Source organism: Macrotis lagotis, chromosome 5, assembly GCF_037893015.1.
Source record: "Macrotis lagotis isolate mMagLag1 chromosome 5, bilby.v1.9.chrom.fasta, whole genome shotgun sequence".
In the NCBI taxonomy this organism is placed as follows: Eukaryota; Metazoa; Chordata; class Mammalia; order Peramelemorphia; family Peramelidae; genus Macrotis; species Macrotis lagotis.
In genome coordinates, this window is record NC_133662.1 from 242,697,687 (window position 1) to 242,719,716 (window position 22,030).

General features: G+C 43.1%; 1 protein-coding gene and 1 long non-coding RNA gene across 5 annotated transcripts in view; one reads left to right on the forward strand and one right to left on the reverse strand.

Moving 5' to 3' along the window:
- RPH3AL (rabphilin 3A like (without C2 domains)) overlaps positions 1-22,030 on the forward strand; it is a 173,504-nt gene that overhangs the window by 135,195 nt on the left and 16,279 nt on the right. The window lies entirely within an intron of this gene.
- On the reverse strand, positions 642-11,634 carry LOC141488797 (uncharacterized). The gene is made up of 3 exons (XR_012468792.1): positions 11,351-11,634; positions 7,494-7,592; positions 642-1,080 (listed from the first exon to the last, which is right to left on the reverse strand). It is a non-coding gene; the product is annotated as an uncharacterized LOC141488797 (long non-coding RNA).

The window sequence follows — 22,030 nt, forward strand, 5'->3', positions numbered from 1 at the left end:
ATGTCTAATTCTCCCATTGGTCCCATTGAGGTTTTCTTGGCAGAGATAATGGAATAGTTTGCTATTTCCTTCTCCAGCTCATTTGACAGCTAAGGCAAATAAGGTTAAGTGGCTTGTCCGGGGTCACACAGCTAGTAAATATCTAGGGTTGGATTTGCATTCAGGGCCTTCCAACTCTGGGACTGGTGCTCTATCCATTGTGTCACCTCACTGTGGAGTGGCCTATTTTGTCGCAAGGTAATACTGGACTCAATCCTTGGAGAAGACTAGAAGAAAAAGGCTGCTTTCAATCCTCAGAATAGAATGGGGGGGAAATAAGATTTTAGAATCCAGAACAAGAGGGAGTGGAAAGAAGTTAGATTTGTTGTCAGAGCAGCTTTATTTATTTGGGAACATTGTCTCATAGATGAAGTTATTATCCTTCTAACCTTTCTATTTACTGCCTCCTCTATTCCCTCCTGGACCATATCTTGGGTATTCTTCCATAAAACTCTACTCTCAGTCTTTGTTCTAATCCCACCTAAGGTGTTATTGACCGATAAGGACTCAGCTATTCACATTCTTTTTATTTTTAAATTTTTATTGACATCTTTTGTTTTTACATGACTTTCATTTTTAAATATATTTCTCCCTTCCTTCCTTGGTATTTGCATTTTAAAAGAGGATTCCCAGAGACCCCAGATCCTTCAAATACAAAGAAATGGATTTCTAATGGTAGAATTTCAGACACTATGATGAACATTAAGAAAAATATTGGGGAAGGCTGGAAGATGCTGCCCAGTGTCAGGAGATTGGAATATTGTGGAGGTGAAGTGGGGAAGAGAAATGTAGTCAGGGCCACTGGGGCAAGAAGATTCCTTCCCCATCACTCACTGTTGCAAAGATGCCTGGGAATGATTGATGGCTTTCATAGGGTCATTGTTAGAGCTTGCTTCAGGTAGTCAGAATGTATGTGGTATGTGGTATGTGTATGTGGTAACTGTGTGACTGGAAGCCAGCTTTGGTGTTGTAAGTACTGGAGCTCAGAACAGGAGAGGCCATATTTACTGTGCTGGTAGAGAGGCAGTGTGGATTTGTTTCCTTGAAGAAACAGAAAGTAAATTCAGAGGAACACAAGAACTGGTGCTGTCTCCTTCCCCTGGGTGTTCTTTGTGGGGTAGAGATGTTTCCATAGAGGGGTTGCTTGTGAGCTGGTGGCTACTACCTGCTCTTCCCCACCCTAGCTTGTACCAGATAAATGAACAGCTATATGGATGGATGGATGGATGGATGGATGACTGGGTGGCTGGCTGGCTGGCTGGATAGATGGATGGTTGGATAGATAGTTGGATAGATAGATAGATTGTTAGAGAGATAGGTAGAACATTCATATCTACTTATATGTGCTATTTTCTCCCATTAGAATGTAAATTCCTTGAGGTCAGAGACCATTTTATTCTTTATACTTGGATCTTCAACACCTCGGACAGTGCTTGGTATACAGAAGGTATTTAATAAATGCTTGTTGATTGAGTGGTCCTCTAGTATAGTGTATTTAAACTATGTATTTAAACCATTTAAACTATGGGCAAAGCTTATTGTTTTTTTCTCCCTGATGTGGTGAGTGCCTGAAGAGCCTTTGATAACATAACAGAATAGATAGTCATCCATAAGGCCAATTCCATTCTGGAGTCTCCTACCATTTCTCCACACTTTGTGTTCCCTGTTTTGGCATCTAACACATTAGATACACCATTCGTGTGACATCTACACCTATACCAGAATCTATGATGCTCAAATGTTAATAACCATTAATAGCTGGAGGCAGCTGGGTGGCCCAGTGGATAGAGCTCCAACCCTGCAGTCAAGAGGCTCTCAGTTCAAATCCAACATCAGACACTCAATACTTACTAGCTAAGTGACCTTGGACAAGTCATGCAACCCCATTGCCCCACAAAAACAAAAAATAATCACAGTGGAAATAAGAAAAGTAACTGATACTTATTCTTGCCTGTTCGGTCTGCATTCTGACCATCATCCTCATCTCTGCCTGGTCTCTCCTGCTCTCTGCCTTAGAATCCTGGACTATACCCCAAAGACTGTCCTGGACTCTGTTAAATGAGCTTTGGCTTTATCTTTCCCAGATCTAGGCCTCCTTCTCATTTCCTCTATACATCCATCCACATCTGTCAGTTCATTTGTCTGTCTATCCATCTGTTCCTACATCCATTCAGCCAGCCAGCCCTCTTTCTATTTATCTATGTGACCTTTAGCAAATCACTTCATCTCCTGGGCTTCAATTTTCACATCTGAAAAATTAGGTGATTGGACGAGAAGGATCCCCAAGGTCCCTCCCAGTTCTGAATGCTATGATCCTCTGATCTCATTTCCAAAGTGTATTACATCCATTATATCATTTGAACCAGTCTGGAAGCTCCCCTAGGATGAGAATGGTATCTTCTGTTTATGTTCTGATTCTTTCCCCAGTGCATCTTACTGTGGTTTCCTCATTCAGTAAATACATCTTGACTTTCAAAGTGGAGCTGACACAATCACCCACTTTGCATAATAAGATTCATGGTGGCTTCCCTTACTCTCTCTCTCCTAATTTTTTCCCCTGTATGCACCTGTAGCCCCTTCTAGTATAATTAAATATAACTAAAGCATAAATAAAATAAATAAATAAATAAATAGAATTAAAACCTTTCTAACCCCAGAGACTTGAGGATCACCCAAGGTGCCCAATTATCACCACTGTCCTTGAAAAGGTCTGAGTCAGAAAGATAGGAAGTTTAGTGACGAGGGAAAAGAGGAACTTTCCCCAGTCTAGTGTCTAAGAGATGATGCTATTCATCCTAAGGGAGAGCCAGAGGACCAAAAGAAGTACAGAGCCTTTGAGGTCCCTTCGAAGTCAATTGCACACAGTATGACTTTATTAGTTCATAAGAATTCAAAGAGACCTTAGAGATTCTGTAGCCCAATCCCTATTCTACAGAAAGGGAAATGGAGAACCATGAAAGTAAAAGGTATAACAGACCTGGAATTTGAAACCAGTTTGAAACTCTTAACCCAGGCTCTTTCTGCTTATTTGGTTTGAATTCCCAACAAGCCTGTCATATGTGCCCAAATACAAAGCATTAAAATACAAAAATTATATTCCAAAATCAAGTTGGATTATTATAATCTTGATTATTTTAATTACCTATTGCTTCTGGATTAGGAGTTTATCAGGAGTCTGAATGCATGATAGGAAACATCACAGAAAATTATTTAATAGAAAAATTTCTTAGCCTTTTCCAAGACCTGGGACTGGTCCTGTGATTAATGTCCTGGCCTCAATATTGCCTGGGGCAGGCAGCTGGATTAAAGGACCTCAGGGTTCATCACTATGGTTCTATGAATATTTTATCTCTGAAAAAAAGTCATCTTCTTAATGTAAAATAAAGTTGCAAGTTCTCTTTGCACCAGATGATACAGAAGAAATCAGAAGCAGATTGGATCCGAGGTCACCTTGGCTGCACAGTGTCACTGTGAGGCCCTGCAGTGAGTTCACATTTTATGGGACTGGCCAAGGGCAGAGCACCACGGGGCTCAGAGGACAGGCATCTGCCCTGTTTGCCCCTTTCCCAGAAGTGAGGCTGTGTCTCTGACCATCTGACCCAGAGAATATGTCTGGAGACAGACTTTGGAGTCCCATGGGTCTCTTTCTGGTCTTCCCCCATCACTCTTTGGAAAGTTCTGGGAAGCTTTCTTTGCTACCTTCTTCTGCTCCCCTCTTTTGTGGGCTCCTGGCAGCCACACTGCTGTGGATGTGGCATGTTGTGACACACCATCCCCCGCTTTCAAAGATACAATGAGAACAAAAGCCAACTGTGCCAAGTGACGACACCCTCACTGAAAGATTTGGTGGAGCCCCATTCCTTGGATGCCCACCTCTGTCATCATCCAGACATTTCATCGTTAACACTTAGAAAACTGACTTAGGGGTATGAGGGAGTGATTATAAAATGGTGATTGATTCATCTTTTTGAAAAGAAAAAGAAAGAAAATTGGGTCATGAAATCATGTGCTAGCATATGTGGGTAGGCTTCTTCTGCCTTGGGGAAGTACAGGAGGCTGTGGGGCACAGTGGAAAGAGCCCTAGATTTTGTCAGTAGACATGGTTTCAAATCCTGACCTGTGACCTTAAGCCAGTCACTTCCTCCTCTGGATTTCAATTTCTCCAAGCAAAGACTAAATGATTTTAAGGGTCTCTTTCCCTCATGCACCTATACACGGGACTCCGCAAACTTGAGAAAGTGACTTTCCCCCCTCTAGGCCTCAACAATAAGTTAAAGGGGCTAGACTAGGTAGTCTTGAAGGTCTCTTCTCTATCAGAATCTATGATGCTACAGATCTGATTTGGAATCCTAATTCTGCTGGGTACTACTAAGCTTGTGACCTTGGCCAAGTCACTTCTCTCTATTAAATTAGTTCATCTCTAAATCCTATTCCAGTCTGAAATTGAGAAATCTAGCAATCCAGGAGTCTTGTATCTCAAGCCAGTCAGTAGTATGGAACCAGGAATGTCAAGGCTTAGGCTATGGTGCGGGACTGGGCAACCCTCATTTGGTTTTGTTGTCTATATTGGGGGGAGTATAAATGTAACCATTGGCAAAACACAAATATTTACATTTATAAATATGGACAAGGGAAATTGTGCAGGAAACCTTCAACTTCCACTATTTGCCACCTTATCTAAAAAAAAAAAAAAGAATGAGATGAGATCCCAGGACTTTGTTTCCATGATATTCCTTTTAGCAGAGCAGAAATCTGTGACACACACACACACACACACACACACACACACTCCGGGAGTTCCCAGTTGAAATGTGAGACAGGAGAACAAGGGCTTGGGTTGAAATCTGGTCTATGCTACTCTGAAACCTCTCTGAGACTCCATTGTAAAACTATGAAATGAAAAGGTTGAACTAGATAAACTTCAAAAATCCCTTCCAGCTCCAGATCTGTGATGCTCCAAATTCCTTTTTCTCCTTGATCCTCAGTTTCCCCATCTGTGAGAGAGTTGGGCTAGGGGATCCTCTCGGGCTCTAGGGCAATAAATCCTATGTGTCCAAGCTTTGTGATCCCCAGGCCAGTACTGGCATTGAACTCTGTAGACTGTGCTGACTTTGGGGAGCAGGAGATGGGCTCCCCAAAGAGAGAAGGCCCGCATACAGAGAGCTATAATGAATGTAGCCATCAGCAAATTCTGGCATACTTCTTTTGACCATTGCTGGGGGGCCCAAGGTCATCAGGACCCACAACTGGGTTTGCCCTGAGACAATCACACTCTCACCCCAGCCTCCTCATAGCCCTGGAAGTAGGAACTTAACCTTCACTCTGTAGCTGGGAACAGAAAAGCTAAGAAAGTCTCTTAGGCAAGCCAGAAGATGCAGTGGAGAGAGCTCTAGACAGAGGCCAGGAAAACCTGAGCTCCAGTCTTGAACTAGTCTTGTAATTTTGAGCAAGTCACTTCACCGTGATCTGCCTCAATTTTCTCCTCCATAAAGGGAGAATAGCTCTTGCTGCCCATGGTTGTGGAGAGGAGCAAATGACAAGATAATTTATAAAGTGCTTTTGCAATGCTGGCTGTTACTCTGATTATTGCTTAAGGATTGTCCTTCTATCTTCTTTTCGCCTGTGGAAATCTTTTTTTTTAGGTTTTTTGCAAGGCAAATGGGGTTGAGTGACTTGCCCAAAGCCACACAGCTAGGTAATTATTAAGTATCTGAGGCCAGATTTGAACTCAGGTGCTCCTGACTCCAGGGTCGGTTCTATCCACTGCGCCACCTAGCTGCCCCTCACCTGTGGAAATCAATCATCCCAAATTTATTTTCTGAATATAGCTTCTTATATAGCTATAGTTTATATGCTTTTACTTATAATATAATAACTATATATATATAATATACCTATATTTGTAATACATTATAAATATACTTCTATTTATAATATAATATGCTAATATAAATAGAATCATATTTATATTCTGAACATATCATCCACCAAACACAAAGTACAGTTGGGTATATATGGTAGAATGGAGGGAAAAAGAGGATTAAGCCTTAAACTGCAGCTATCTCTCCTGTTCAGTTGGCTTTTCTTTTTATAGTACATAATAAGTTTGAACTGTAGCTTTCAAAGCTGATGGGTCTGTCTGTACTCCTTTCTGACCTTCAACTCATCCTTTAAAGTCCAACTCAGATGCCATCTTTGCCTCCTCCAGGCAAGTGGCCATGTTGCCCACCCTATCTGTGATAACCTCCCATCTTCAACTTCATGTGATCCTTTGTTCTACATTGCTCTGGTATACTCAGGTAATGCTGTGGGTTGTAGTTCTCTGGGGGGTTGCCTTATCTGTCTACTAGATGTGAAGCTCAATGAGGGCAAGAAACTACATGGTGTCGCAACTAGCCCCCACTAGAGAGCTCCTCATATAGTATACATGTAATCTTTGTGGAGGGGGAGGGAGGAAGGAAGGTAGGAAGGAAGGAGGGAAGAAGGAAGGAGGGAGGGAGGAAGGAGGGAGGGAGGAAGGAAGGAAGGAAAAGGGGGAGGGAGAGGAGGGTAGAATGTTAGGGTAGGAAGAACACTGACTGAAGTCAAAAGATCTGAGATCAAATCTCTCTAATTCCACCCCTGGGGTTTTGTCATCTCTAAAATCATAGGGTTTGATAGGATGAAATCTGTGAGCCTATAAATCACAGTGATCTTAACCTCATCTTCAAAATGGGCCTCAGTTACCTCATCTGTAAAATGGGAGCATGATAGAGACTAGATGATCTAACATACAGTTGAGGTCTCTTCCAGCTCTAGGTGCTGTAAAAGAGAAAAGGCAGGCAGTTGGATGGCTCAAGTCCTCTACCTTGTCACCTTCCCCTTCTTCTATAAAAGTGTCAAATGGAATATGTTCACTTTATGTAAATTAAAATGCATTTTGGGAACTCTCTGGCCTAGTTGAGAATTTCAGGCCCCTAGGGGTGTCCCAGAACTTGGATTGAGCTTTGCTGCCCTGAAGGAAGGAGGGAGCTGGAGGGAAGGAGAGGTGGATTCTGCCACCATCCTAATTAACATATCAAAGGTGTCTTTGGCAGCAATTCCTCATACACTTTCCCTTCTCCCTGATTCACATCACACCAGCAAATGTTCTTATTCCTGTTTGTGATGTGACTGGCACTAGACCACAGCCCCTCTTGGGGGCCTTCATCAGATGCCAGCTCAGTGAAAGTGGTGACTGTGGCCGGGGATATTGGCATGCCAGTATCAACCCTCAGACCCTGGAGAAGGATTTCCTGGCACTGGCCTGATTGGGGGAGTTCAGCCAAGTCTCTCTTCCTCGGGGCTCTGAAGTCAGCCGATGTCCTTCCACCTTGGCCAGGACCTTGAGTTAATCTCATCTTTTGGCAGGCTGGATCTTCTATTCTGAGCTTAGCTGGTAGCCAGCATTAGCCTGACGAGGGTCAAATGCTCACCATCTAACTCAAAGCCCTCCTCCATGTTGGTTTCCGCTTGGCTCCATTCTGCACCTTTGACATCTTGGATTCCAGCCTCATTGGGATCGTGGATGTGAGCTGAAATGAACCAAAGCAATCACTGAATCCAACCCCCTCGCTTTATAAAGGAAGAGCTGAAGATGAAGTAATGTGTCCATTGTCACACAGATAGCAGCTGAGGCAGAATTTTAGCCCAGACTTTCCTTACTCCAACATGAACCACCATCCACTATACTGTGTTGCCCCTGGGAAGAGACTTGCCCAAGATCACACCAGTATCATAAATAGGAGATTTGAACCCAGGATCTCTGACTCTAAATCCAATGCTTTCATTAGTCATAGGCGAGGCATGTCATTTAGAAGTGTTTGGTTTTTTTAATGAACATTTTTCTGCATTCACTGAAAAGATCACAGATAGTAGGAATCACTGTGAAGGTACCCAAAGATTGATATAAGTCATTTTGCCCAAGGCTTGACAAATACTGAGGATTCCCTCATTGTGGAGTAGGGGTATGGTATCTTACTCCTAAGTGGGTCACCAGATATGTGTGATTGAGAATGCCAGAGCTATTCAATATTAAGAGAAAAAGACTGACCACTTGGGGGAGGCTTAGAAAATGTCATAGGAGAAAAGGTGCAATAATAGGGAGTTTGGTAAGATTAAGATGGATAACCAGTTATCTCTTTTCAGCGAATGTGTCAAGCAACTGGGAACTAGGGAAACAGGGAAAAAAAATAAGCATAGAAAACACATGTCCTGACCTGAAGGAGCTTACAAATGAGTTGCAAAAAAAAAAAAAAAAAAATGAAGAAACAAAGTACAAATCTGATTGGAGTATGGAGCCTTGAACTTGGACCAAGGAAATGATAAGGAAAGGAAGAAATATGGGAGAAAAGGAAGAAAGAAAAGAAGAGGGAGGGAAGAGAGCGGTATAGTACAATGACAAAGAGCATCTGAACTCAAAGCCTGACTCTGACAATCACCTAGGAGAACCTGGTATGAATCACTTAAACTCCCCGGGTCTCAGTTTCCTCATCTGTAAAATGAAGGGATAGCCTCTGAGGTCCCTTCAGGATCTACAACTATTATCCTGTGAATCCTTCCTATGACACATTCTAGCTAATTATCCCCATTATGTCCATAGAGAACTCTCTTGGACTATAAATTACAGAGTAGGTTCTGTTCTTCAATTTTAGAGAGGATTCCCCTCAACAGAAAACACTTGTGCCAGTGAAACCATGTCTAATTTTGCCCCTGTGCCCATTCCCCCAACACATCAGAAACATCCCAGTACCCAGAGGACTGAAGGAGAGATGCCAGTTACAGAAAAATTCAAGAGTGTTGAAATTCCTCAGGGAAAACCCCCTGGCCAGGGTGAACATTAATTGAGTGAGAGAGGGTGGAAATAGCATGGGAGAGGTTAGGATTTCTTGAAACTTTCCATAAGGCTTAGGAAAAATTACTGCTAGGCAGATTTTCTTTAAGAAATGAAACAAACAGATCCTTTCCCCTCCTTCTTCCAGAAACTAATTTTCCTTTGCTCTTTGAGGTAATTGCACTAGACTAGAAATGCTTGCCCGATGTTCTCAGCATGAGAATTAATTGACGGGTCCCACCCCAGGGATGGAGAAAACAACCTCTTGCACTCCAAGGCCTAATTGCCTGCTGCCTCCTTGTCCACTGTCCCCTGGTCCTTTTATCCCTCCTCCTTCTCTGGTTCTGTCACTGTGGCTCGGGGCTTTCCCAACCATCCTTTCCTGGGGAGCAGAAGAGACTCATTATCTGCAGCATCTGGGCTAGAAGTACATCAGCACACAACTGTCCCCTCTTATTAAGACAAGAGAAAATGATGCCCCTGCCCATGGAGTGGAGTGTCCAGGCAACCAGGCTTGGGACTGGAGGAGTTTGCACTTGGAGTCCACCTGGCCAGGCACATCCAAGACATGGAACTCAAGAGGGACTGTTAGCAAAGGGCTGGTGGGTGCCAAAGGACAGTCTGGATGAGGAGGTCCCTCTTTCTGAAGTCTCTCAGTTCGAAAAAATGACATGGTCCCCTCATTAAATAAGTCTAGACCTCGCATTAAAAATCCTTATTTTTAAAAAATGAATAATGATTTGGTTTTTTCCCCTCCCATCCATTCAACCATCCAATAATTGAAAGGGAAGAAAAGGAAACTAAAATATGCCTCATGAAGAAAAACAAATGCCCACTTTGCCATGTTCAAAAATGTATGTCTCATTCTTGATCTGAAATCCATTACCTCCTTGTCAAGAGGTGGGTAAAAGGTCTTCATCATCAGTCCTCTAGAATTCGTGACCCACCATTTTACAGATGAGGACAGGCAAAAGGTAATAAATGAGAAAACTGGGATTTGAATCTGAATCCTCTGGCTTCAAATCAAAAACTTCCTGGCCAAGGTGAACATTAATTGAGTGAGAGAGAGAGTGAAAATAAAATGGGAGAGGTTAGGATTTCTTGAAACTTTCCATAAGACTTGGGAAAAATCACTGCCAGGCAGATTTTCTTTAAGAAACAAACTTCCTGTAAGAAACAAATCACTGTACTGGGGGCAGTTCAGTGGCCCAATGGATAGAGCACCAGCCATGGAGTCAGGAGGACCTGAGTTCAGATTCAGCCTCAGACACTTAATAATGACCTAGCTGTGTGACCTTGGGCAAGTCACTTAACCCCCATTGCCCTGTTTTTTAAAAAATCATTGTACTATACTGTCTAACTATATTATGGTCCTGTCACATAACTCCTCATAGTGTTTCAGCTTCTTCTTGAGATATATTTTAGGTGAATAAATTGAAGCCTTGACTTAGAATTATGCTGCCATTTTATGGATGAGGAGACTAAAGTGAAACTAAATCACTTGCTGCAGTCCTCCGACCAGAACCCTTACTCCAGTGCCTGTATCCTGTCTATTATGTCCTGCTTTCTGAAGTCGTGGTCCGACTTCCAAGCAGACCTCTGGAGATAACACTTCTGATTCCATTCCATTTATTCTCCCTTGCCCGGGGGCCTCCTGTTTATTTTGGGGTCACCTCTAGCTCTCCTAACTCAAGCTAGGGTTGTGGGACTTGGGACTTGAGGGGTCTGCATTTCATAGTTCACATGTGCAGGCGCATCAGAGACAAGGAACTCAAGAGGGACTGTTAGCAAAGGGCTTGTGGGGGTCTGGATTAGGCAGTCCCTCTTTCTGGGCAAAACCTCCTCAACTGGGAAAGGGCACATTACCTAGCCCCAACCTCAACTGTCTCTTACCGTATGTCCCCTGCAGTTTTGAGAAAAGGACTCCTTCGCCCCCCACTTCAGATGGAGGGAGGAAGCCCAGAGGAGAGATCTATGGGCCATGGAATTAGAAGAGAACCCCCCCTGCCTAAAGGACATAGTGTACTTCCCATAATAACAGAAGACAACTTGGTGGATAAAGGCTGCTTTTGTTTTATTCCTGCTATATAACCCCAGTGATTATCTCCAAGGGAGAAATAGCAGGGAGAGGACAGTAATAATGTGACATTAACCCCTTGTACCCTTCTCAGAATGGGAGCTCCCCCAACCAGCCTGGCATAGCATCTTTCTCCTGGAGCCTGAGTCAGGTGTACCCCTCCCCAACTTCCCCTCCATTTCCTGACCCTCCCAGAAAGGGGCATTCCCACCTCCCACCTCAAACTCTACCCCCCCCTTCTGGAGAAGCCTTATTTGGAAAGTAAGTGAATGATTTCTAAGGGAATACGACTTTATCAATGTCCAGATACAGCAGAAAGTGACCTTGTTTGGGGGGTTCAAATCCCTAAATAGCTGTGGGACCATATGCGAATCATTTCTTACCTCTGGGCCTCAGGTTGTAAAAATGAAGAGGTTGAAATCCGTGGTTTCTGAGATTCCTTCCAGTTGTAGGACTTGGGTTCAGCTCCTAGGCTTGGGGATTTACGATCTGTGTGACTTTGGCCAAGTCCCTTCATCTGTTGGGTGTTGGTTTTCTCATCAGTAAAGGGACCTCGGAGCTCTCTAGCTCTAGGACTGTGCTCCTATGAGCTGTGAATTCTACTGTAGACTGGTGTGCCATATTGAAGGAGCAGCACCCAGCATGTTTTCCCTACATGACTGGTGCCAGATCACACTACTTCAAAGGAACTTTGCTCAGCCAGGAAGTCTCCCTCCTCCCCCAAGGGAGAGAAGGGAGCAATCCCATGCGTCTGCTCTCTTCTCTGACAGTCTGCCCATGGGCTCTCTAGTGACTGGCACCAGACAGGCCTCTCCAGGGGGTCCAGCAATCAGTGCCATGGGGGGGGGGTGTTGGCCAGCACTGGAGTTGTGAAAGATGCCTCAGGGAACTCACACTCAAGTTGGAAAACCAAGACATATAGGGAGTGTAACCATTTAAATTGTCATTGAATAAGCAGTAAATAATTAGTGCAGGTCAAAAGCTCTATGGAAGCCCAGGGGAGACTGACTCAACAGAGTGGATGAAAAGGACATTGGTCCTGGGTCAGAGGGCCTCTGTTCAAATCCTTTTTTTGCCCCTTTGTAACTGCGAGACCTTGGCCAAATCAGTGATCCTTCCTACTTGGCTTCCATTTGCTCATCTGGAAAGGGGAACCTTGGAGATGGTTCTGTAGCTCCTTCCAGCTCCAAAGGTCATAATCCTTTAATCCTATGACCTGTGTGATTTTGGACATATCATTTCACTTCTTTGGGCTTCAGTTTCTCCATCTGTAAAATGACAGTTAGATTAGACAACCTCTGAGGTCTCTTCTCTATGTCCAATTCCTACCTGAACCAAAAAAAGATTTGAGACTTGAAAGATGAATAAGATTGACTTAAATGGGAATAATGGGAAAAGTCATTCCAAAAGAGGGAAAGGGGAGGGGGGGAAAAGCATTTATTAAGTGCCTAGTGTATGCCCAGCACATGCTCAGAGTCTTCCATATATTATCTCCTTGGGTAGGTGAGCAGTCCAGACATAGGCAAGATTGTACATGATATATTGGGAGAGTGATGGGTGGTCAGTTGGTTTGATGGAAAGAGTTTAAATTGGGAGAATAGGAAGGCAGAAGACCAAACTCAGAGGAAGAATCCAGATTGTAGGGGGAACCTTGAATATACCATTAAGGAATCCATGTATTTAGACTGTCAAGTCAAGGCTTATATTTGCCTATAAGTAATAGGGAGCTACTGAGGAATTTTGAGCAGAGGAGCAACCAAATTAAAGTGGTGCTGTCAATGTTGGATTGGACTAGTGGACTTCTAACTAGTCCTTACAATTCTGAAGCAATAACTCTAGCTGTGTGACCCTGGTCTAGGCACTCCACTGCTATGGGACTCAGTTTCCTTGTCTGTAAAATAAGGGAGTTGGATTGGTTAGGTCACTTCCAGCTCCAGAGTTAATGAGCCTTTTCCAGACTCTTAGAGGACAGGGCAGAGCCTCGAGAGTTCTGCCTTCCATAGCTCCCTCCTTGGACTCTCTTCTCATCCTTTTCATGGCCAGGACTTGCTGGAATTGCCTCCTCCCAGGCTCCCACTCTGGAGTACTGAGAAGACCTGCCTTCCAGGCTGAGCATCTATGGAAGCAGCAACAGGCTAAGCTGAGCCAGTGTGCCTCCCAGGAAGGTCCCTGTGACACCTAGCTAGCAGTGGCCTCCTCCCTGTTGGTGGGTAAACAGAGGTGACCTCAGCTGACCCAGTCAGGCTTTGGCAAGCTGCTTGATCTATCTTTCAAATGCTGACAGAGATGTCCCAGAAGCTTGGGCCATGGACTGTTGTCACTGCACTTTTCCCTCTGTGGGAACAGCTATTTCCTAGTGGACTGCCAGCAGCGAAGATGTGTTGTGACCTTGTAGCCAAAGGGGCTTCTCTAAAGACCCCAGTCTGACTCTGGGTTCTCCCTAGCTTCTCTCTAGGCCATCCACATGTTGTTCCCCAGTTTTGATTGGTCAGCCACTAGCATTCATAGAATGTCAGACTTGGAATTGACTTTGAACGTTATGGACTCTATTACCAACTCTCTCTTTTTTTGAAAATTTTATTTTTGCAAGACAATAGGGTTAACTGACTTGCCCAAGATCACAAAGCTAGGTAATTATTAAGTGTCTGAGGCTGGATTTGAACTCAAGTTCTCCTGGCTCCAGGGCCAGAGCTCTATCCACTGTGCCACCTGGCTGCTCCCATTACCAGCTCTTTACACTGAAAGAAACTGAGTTCCAATGGAAGGGAAAATGATTTGTCCAAGGTTGAACACAGAACTAGTAGTCTAATCAAGATTGGACTCACACGGAGAGGAAAATTGAGAAAAAGATTTCTCATCTACAGGCAGTTCAGTCTCAAAAATTCAGAGCCCAAGATAGTCAAAAGGTTCACTTCCAACTTTGAAAGGTCTGTGATATTTTTGCATTGGGCACTCCCCTCCTATGAACAAAAGACTAATTAATTTCCTAATGGCCAATGATCTTATGATGAGTGTCTGAATTTAACTGAACAAACACACAGTACCCCACCAGATCTAGGCCTTTGTACTTGGGCTGGTCTTGCCAGAGCTTATGTTCTATCATTATAACCTTGAAGAACCCAGGGTTTCCTCCCTACTGTGAGTCTATATTGGAATAGGGCTTTGAGAAAAGGATCCTTCCCAGAAACTCCTATTTCTGAAGTCATCCTCTTCCCTACAAGTATGGCATAGCTAACTTGAATCCTGAACTTCAAGTCAGGGAGAATTGTCTTCAAATTCCACTGTAGATGCTTAATGGCTGTGTTATCCTGGCCAAATCATTTAACCTCTCTGAGCCTCAAGTTTTTTCATCCATAAAATGGATGTGATTAAATCTATAATATTTGCCTCACTAGGTGGTTGTGGACATCAAATAATATGTATACAAAAGCCTTTGGACATCATAAAGTTTATGACATAAATGTTATTATTATTAGTCATTTTTATTCTCTTTCTTGTCCTCTCAAATTCCAAATGGATCAGATAGGAACAGGCCTGGACAAGTTACTGTCCTCCTATGTTTTTCTATATGTACAATATTTGGCAAATTGTAGCACAGGAGGAAGAAATATTGCTTTTTATAATTGAATAAAAGTTATCAAGCTGTAAGCTTATTTCCATCAACCAATTGAAAAATAAACATATATTAAGCACCTACTTAGAGGCAAAAAGAGGCTAAAGACAGACCCTGCCCTCAAGGAGTATATAATCTATCCAAGGAGACAACAAGCAAATAGATAAGGACAAAGCAAGTTATAGACAGGACAAATGGTTAATAATTAAGAAAGAGAAGGTGCTATAAATAAGAAGGGTTAGGAAAGTCTTCCAAAGCTTTATTTTCAGTAGAATCATGGAAAGCAACTTTGGAATAAATCCAAGAGAAGACAGGATGATGGAGATGATATATATCTGTTTCTGCATGGTTTTGATTTCTTCTGATCAATAGAACTCTATGTTTTGCGAGCTTCACATTACACATAGTTTGGAGGTTACATCCATATTGACATTCATTAAAAACTTCATTCTTAGGTTATTTAACATGGATCAATATTTTGTCTGAACCACTGTAAGAAATGATTTCATCTCTAAAAATACTTCTTTTCCAAGAGTCCATTTGTTGAATTCTCAAGAGTATTTGAGAGTTTACATTTCTAATGTGGGATTATATCATCTTCTAGCTTATAAGTTATAGCAAGTTCCTGGTGGATAATTCTGATCATGTCTTTATTTTTAAATATCTGATAAGTCTTAAGTTTTTTCAGCCTGAAGTGATATGTTGCATGGTTTCTGCTGTCTCCTTGCAAAACCCCTCTCTCTCTCTCTCTCTCTCTCTCTGTGTGTGTGTGTGTGTGTGTGTGTGTGTGTATGTATGTGTGTTCGTGTGTATATATATATATATTAAATTATATTAATTGTTATTATTAGCCAAGAAGAATAAGCCTCAAGAGCCTAATTCCAACCATATTCTATTCTCTCTTCCTCCCTGTTAGCAAGTCCTTCTATCCTTACTTCTGAGACACTTATTTCCAACCCCCCACCTGTTTCCCCCCTCTTGTCCTTGATATAAACTAACTCGAATATATATCTTCCTCCTCCATCACTGCTTTTAAATGTGAGTTTCTCCAATTATCCAGTCTTCTGGCTGTCAAAAAGCCAGTCCTGGTCAGCTCTTTAGACCACACTTCTGAAGTCAGAACGACACTTCTGAAAGTCTTCTTTATTATAGCAATAGGTCTCTAAAGGTAGACAATATGAAAATGGGGACCTGGACAGAGACTTCTTGGGGTAAATATGGAGATAACTTGCCTTCCTTCAGACTCCAATATCATATTTTCTAGTAGAGAGGATTGGGAACATAATTAGAACCAAAATGATCCTTTCCTGAGCACAGGAAGGAGTGTTGAATTGGATCAAAAGGAGAGTTAGTCAATTAAGCATTAGACTTGCCTATAGGACTAGAGCCAGGAGCAGTAATTTAAGTGAGGAAGTCAAGGCAGCAAATGGCCTAGTACAAAGGACACTTAAAAATTATATTTATCCAAGAGCCATAATGAGCAATTCTGGGGCCCTGAATGAGTACCATAATGCAGAGAGGGAATCCTAGGACCTTCATGGAGAAGATACCCATATGGGAGAGAGAGTGAGACACCGTAAAACACTTTGAGAGAGCAAAGGGAAAGCATACCATCTGGCAACTTCCTATTTTAACTGATTATTCTTGTTAACTAGATATGGTAAATTCAGTTGTTTCTACCTGCTGAGTTAACTACCTGCTGATAGGACAGATGCTGTCATTGCCCTCTTAAATTTGACAAAGTGTTGACCACCCCATCCTCATTACATCCCTTATTCATAAATAATTCATATTTTCCCTGGTCCTGGTTTTCACAAATGCTAAATATGGCTTATATGGATGCTCTTAGTAAGAGAATAACAGAAGTGCCTCAAGTAACTCATATTTCTCTTTCACTGAGAGACATCACTATGGTGTTTTTATCTTCAGCAACCTGAGAGACAATGGGGTGTGGTAAAAAGTGTTAGATTTGACATTAAGAGAGACTTGGGGGGCGGCTAGGTGGCACAGTGGATAGAGCACTGGCCCTGGAGTCAGGAGGACCTAAGTTCAAATCCAGCCTCAGACACTTAATAATGACCTAGCTGTGTGGCCTTGGGCAAGCCACTTAACCCCATTGCCTTGCAAAGAGAGAGAGAGACAGACAGACAGACAGACAGACAGAGTTGGGTTCAGATCTCCAATCTGGGTCTCATTTTTCTTGGCTAGAATACAAGAAGTTTGAACTAACTGGTTTCTGAGATCTTATGTGGTATATAAGCTCCCTGGGTCTCAGTTTCCTCATGTGTAAAATGAGGAGCTGGAGTAGATGGCCACAGAAATATCTTCTGCCTCTAAATTTCAGATCTCAAGCCATCTAACCTACCTGTTTCTTCTAAAATAAAGGATTTGAATGAGATAATTTCTGAGATTCCTTCCAGGTCACATCTATGATCCTAAGATATATACAATCTTCATGGGTCTCAGTTTCCCCGTCTGTAAAATATAAGGAATCAGCAAGACCTGAGTTTGAATCCTATCACAGTCATTTTGTATTTCTCTATGACTCTGAGCAGATCACTCAAACTCTCTCTCAGTCATCTGTAAAATGGGATTCATAATATGCCCCTAGGATTGTGGTGTGGATCAAATGAAATAGCACAGGCGCTATATTAATGCTACTTATCGTCATTGGTCTTATTGTTTTCCTTTCTAAGTAATCTCATTTTAAAGGGACGGCCTCTTGTCCTGGACAGCCAATATGCTCACCATTATAGAATTACTAGGTGGCCCAGTGGATAGAACATCAGGCCTAGAGTCCGGAAGACTCATCTTCTTGAGATCAAATCCAACCTTGGACACGTATTAGCTGTGTGACCTTGGACGAGTCACTTTGTTCTATTTGTCTCAGTTTCCTCATCTGTAAAATTAGCTGGAGAAGGAAATGGCAAGCCACTTTAGTATCTTTGCCAAGAAAACCCCAAATGGGATCATGAAGACACAATTGAAAAAAGACTGACCAACAACAGTTTTAAATGCTGGAAAACTCTGCTGTCCATGTATGAGGCAGTGAATGTATTGATTTAGGATTCCGTAAGGTTGAGTGGGTTCTGGTGAACAGATCAAAAGCACCAGTGAGTGGGCAGACAAGCAGGAGGTTACCTTGCCCCAGGTATGGATGCATTATGGTTGTCCCAGCTCCATCCCAAACCACCATGTTAGCTATGAGTGATGAAGCAGAGCCTGTCTTAGGGCCAAGAAATTCTGAATTAGGAGTCGGGAACCCTGAATCTGGACCTGGGACATTAAGCAGCTGAATGATCTTAGTCACATCTCTTCATTTCTCCAAGCCCTGCCCAAGACCCTGTTTGTAATTCTATGCCCATCTCTACGTTCCATGTTTCAGGCAAGGTATAAATAGCCAGCATATGTCTAACCTCTTTGGGCCTCATTTTACTCATCTGAAATAGATCGTTGAATTAAAAGCTCCTAAAGCTACCTTGGATCAAATGGTCCGGAAGGAGACTTGCCAGAGTGACGGATGTCCTCATTAGAAATAGGGAAGTTTGAAGACAGGATCGGGTTAGAAACTTGTCAATAAACAGTTATTAAACTCCTAGATATCCCAGACACCATGTTTAATAGTCACTTAAATTTGTGCTGAGTTAGGGAAGGAGTATAGAGTTAGAAATGGAAGGAACTTTAAATCAACCCCCTCATATATACATGTATATATATATATGTGTGTGTGTGTGTGTGTGTGTGTATACATATATATATATATGAAGATAACAGGGCCCAGAGTCCCTTGCCAAGGACTCTGAGGCAGGATTTGAATTGGAGTCCTCTTGACTCCAAATCCAGTACTCAAACTGCTGTGCCACCTAGTGGTGGTTCTCTCCTACAGTTGCCTTCTCAAGACCAATAGAGCTGCCTCTTCCTTCTTGCCTGACTCAGACTCCAAACCATCCATCCCTGCAGTTTCTGTGAGCTCAGTTGTACCACAAAAGACAAGGGATTGTTGGCAGGATCTCCGGTGGCTGCATGTTTGAGTAACCACAGAGGAAGCTAGAAATAACTCAAAGGGTCAATGATCTCATAACCTGGCTCCTACTGTGTGAGCCATGTATCATGGTGGTGGTGATGCTGGTGCTGAGGGACAGCTCCCTAGCTAGCTAGTATCTACAAAACCAGCCTCAGCTGTCTCAGCCTCTTCTTTCCACCTTGAGATGGGCAGGGGCTAATTAGGAAACATCTCTGAGTCCCCAAGGCTTTGCTATTCTTTCTGTTGCATTTTTTTTCCTGTTTTATTTTTCAGCCTGTGAAATTTTCCACCATCTGCTTTGCTTTGGCGGCATGTTTGCTGAAAATATCTCAGCACCTCCCTAATTCCCATAATTTCAGGGGTGGGGGGGAGAGAAGAATTGGAAACACTGAGACACGATATCAATATGTTTTAATTGCTTCTGGGGATCCCAAGCTCTTGTCCCTGGACTGGACTGGCCACCTTCAGTTCAGGCAGAACCTGGAAATGGTCTTTGCCTTGCTCACCAGCAGCAGCTCCAATCTGAAGAGTCTTCAAGAATTATCAAGGGTGCTTCACTGTGATGGGTGAGAACCTGAGCTTAAAGTAGAACCAGAAGATGGTTCAAAGCATGAACAGTCCTCCAAGTCCCCTAGTCCTACCTTCTTAGATTTTGCATTTTTAAAAATGGAATAGATGCTTCTACATCACGTTTCATTTCTGAATTTCCCTCCCCTGGCTAACAAACCCTCCCTTGTCACAAAGATCCTTTTAAAAACACAATTCAGCAAAATCCACCAAGGCTGACTCACCACCCATGGCTTTGTACCTATAATCCCTCACCTCTCTACCAGAAGGAGAAGGAGCCTTTAGGGAAACCTTCCTAATATCTCCTCTCCCCAAGCCATCCTCCACACAGCTGTCTGACTGATGATCCTAAAACAAAACTGATCATGTCGGGCCATTACTTAGATATCTAGACCTCAGAGGTGACTCTCCTTCATCCATTTTACAAAGAAACTGAGGCCCAGGGAAATAGAATAATTTGCCCAAGGTCACTCAAGGAGGATTTGGACCAGCTCCAGACCCAGAGTCCCTTCCATTGCCTGAACGTTATACTTCATGCAGCTTCCAGTTTCCTATCCCCTTCTTTACAGTATATGGACCCAAGAAGGGAAAATCCTTTGCCCAGAATCGCACAGTACATGAAAGACAATGCTTGAAACAGCTCCCAGGTTTTCTGATGCCCAGACTAGGCTCCTTAACCTTATGCTGGTACTTCTTTGGGTCATCCCTTTACTAGTTCAGGGTTAGTATTTGTTCTGCAAGGGAGGCAGCTGAGAATAGTGAAACAATGGCAAAACAACCTGAGTTGTGATCCTGGCACTGTTACTTCCTAGTTTCCTAGTCTCTTCCTTTCTCCGAACCTCAGTTTCCTCTCCATAAGAAGGAAGACAGGTGACCTCTCCAGGGAGCCTACACTGTTGCCTCTTCTAGCTCTCAATTTGTGATACCGAAGTCCTTCAACTTCCAAACCCAATAATTGCATTCTAGCCCTGTTGTTCCTGTTCTTTGTTTGAGGCAGTCAGGAGTGACTTTCTTAAAAAAAAAAAAAGATTTTTTTTCTCCCCCTCTGAGTACTAAGACTCAGAGTTTCCATGGTGACAGTCAAGCTGATAATCCATTTAAGAGCAAAGCAGGCACACAAAACTGGCCTGTCCCCAAAAAAGGACTGTTGCTGCTTGGCCCAGGTGGGGCTTCCCTGGCTAACGACGGGAGGAAGCCTGGGCAGTAGGAAGTGTGGTTATTGCTAGGAGTGCTGAGTCCTGAGCTTCTGTTTTCAGCAACCAGCCAGCGTGGGCTGGGGGAGCTAACACCATGACTTTCCCCAAGTAGGTAGGGAAAATCCCCAAGAGTTTCAAGCCCTTGAGCAGAGTTCTGAAGGGTGGTAGCCATGGGATCTCTTCTGCTGCTGCCCACTAGCTCCTCCTACCACCTGCAAGTCCAGGTGGCCATAGGGCAATCCATTTGGGTGACATCCTCTCCATCATAAATTTTTATAGTACTGTAAGGGTGTCAAAAATCAGTCAGTAAACATTAAGTACCTTCTGTATGCACACACAGTGCTTGGCCTGGGAGGTCCAATCAAACAACAGCATTTACTGAGCCCCAGCTCAATACCAATGGGCAAGGACCCTAGAAAGACCAAAATGAAACAGCCCCTGCCCTCAATGAGCTTACATTCTATGACAGAAATAACCTGTTCACAAATAAGAAGATATAAAATAGGAAAAAAATGTGAGGTGGTTTGTGGGAAGGGAACTAGCAGCTTCATTTGATCCTCATAGCAACCCTGTGGGGTGTGTTATCACTCCCAGTTTACAAATGAAGAAACTGAGGTCACTGAGACAGGCAAGGAAAATTATTTGCTCAGGATCACAAAAAGAGAGATTTGGAGTTCACCCTTATTTTATAGAAGAAGAAACTGAGACTCCAGGAAGAGGTGCATTGTCCATCTAGGATCATGGGATTATAGATCTAGGATTAAAAAGGACATTTGATATGCAAATGGAAGAATGCTGAAAAAACTTACCATAACGTGTAATTGGGAAAATAAAATAAAATAGCAATTTCTTAAAAAGAGTCATTGCGGGGGGGTGGCTAGGTGGCACAATGGTTAGAGCACTGGCCCTGGAGTCAGGAGTACCTGAGTTCAAATCTGGCCTCAGACACTTAATAATTACCTAGCTGTGTGGCCTTGGGCAAGCCACTTAATGCCATTGCCTTGAAAAAAAATCTAAGGAAAAAAAAGAGTCATTAGAGGACATGTAGTCAAAATTTATCTTAAAGATGAGAAACAGAGAGAGAGAGAGAGAGAGAGAGAGAGAGAGAGAGAGAGAGAGAGAGAGAGAGAGAAGGGAGAAGGGAGAGGGGAGAGAAACAAGACAGGAGAGAGAGGACAAGTGAGGAAGGGAGGGAGGGAGGGAAAGACAGGGTGGGAGTTGGGAGGGAAGTGAAGGAAGAAACAGGGAATGGGAGGTAGGGAAAGGGAGAGAATCATCTGTTGAGGATGGAAGAGCAGGGGCCAAAAGATTTATGAGCCTAAAAAGCTTTGTTAATGGACCTAGAAGATTTATGAGTTGGACTGCGAAGGGAGGGAGGAACAACAGTGGCAGCAGAATGGTAGATTAGATCAGTTTGGGTTTCATGGGGATGTTACTGGAACATGGGCTCCCCCCACCCCCCTCTCCAAAGGAAGCTAGCAGTATTTGGGGAACAATGTGTTGGGCTTCTCTCCAGGAGCTCCCATCTCTCTGGCAGATCATAAGCATCTTTCTCTTCACTGACACTGATGCTTAGGCACTGGGCAAGGATACTGCAAACTTTTCCTTCCTTTCTTTTCTTCAGTTGGTTTCTTTAGCAGAATTTATTAGAGTAGATTAGAAA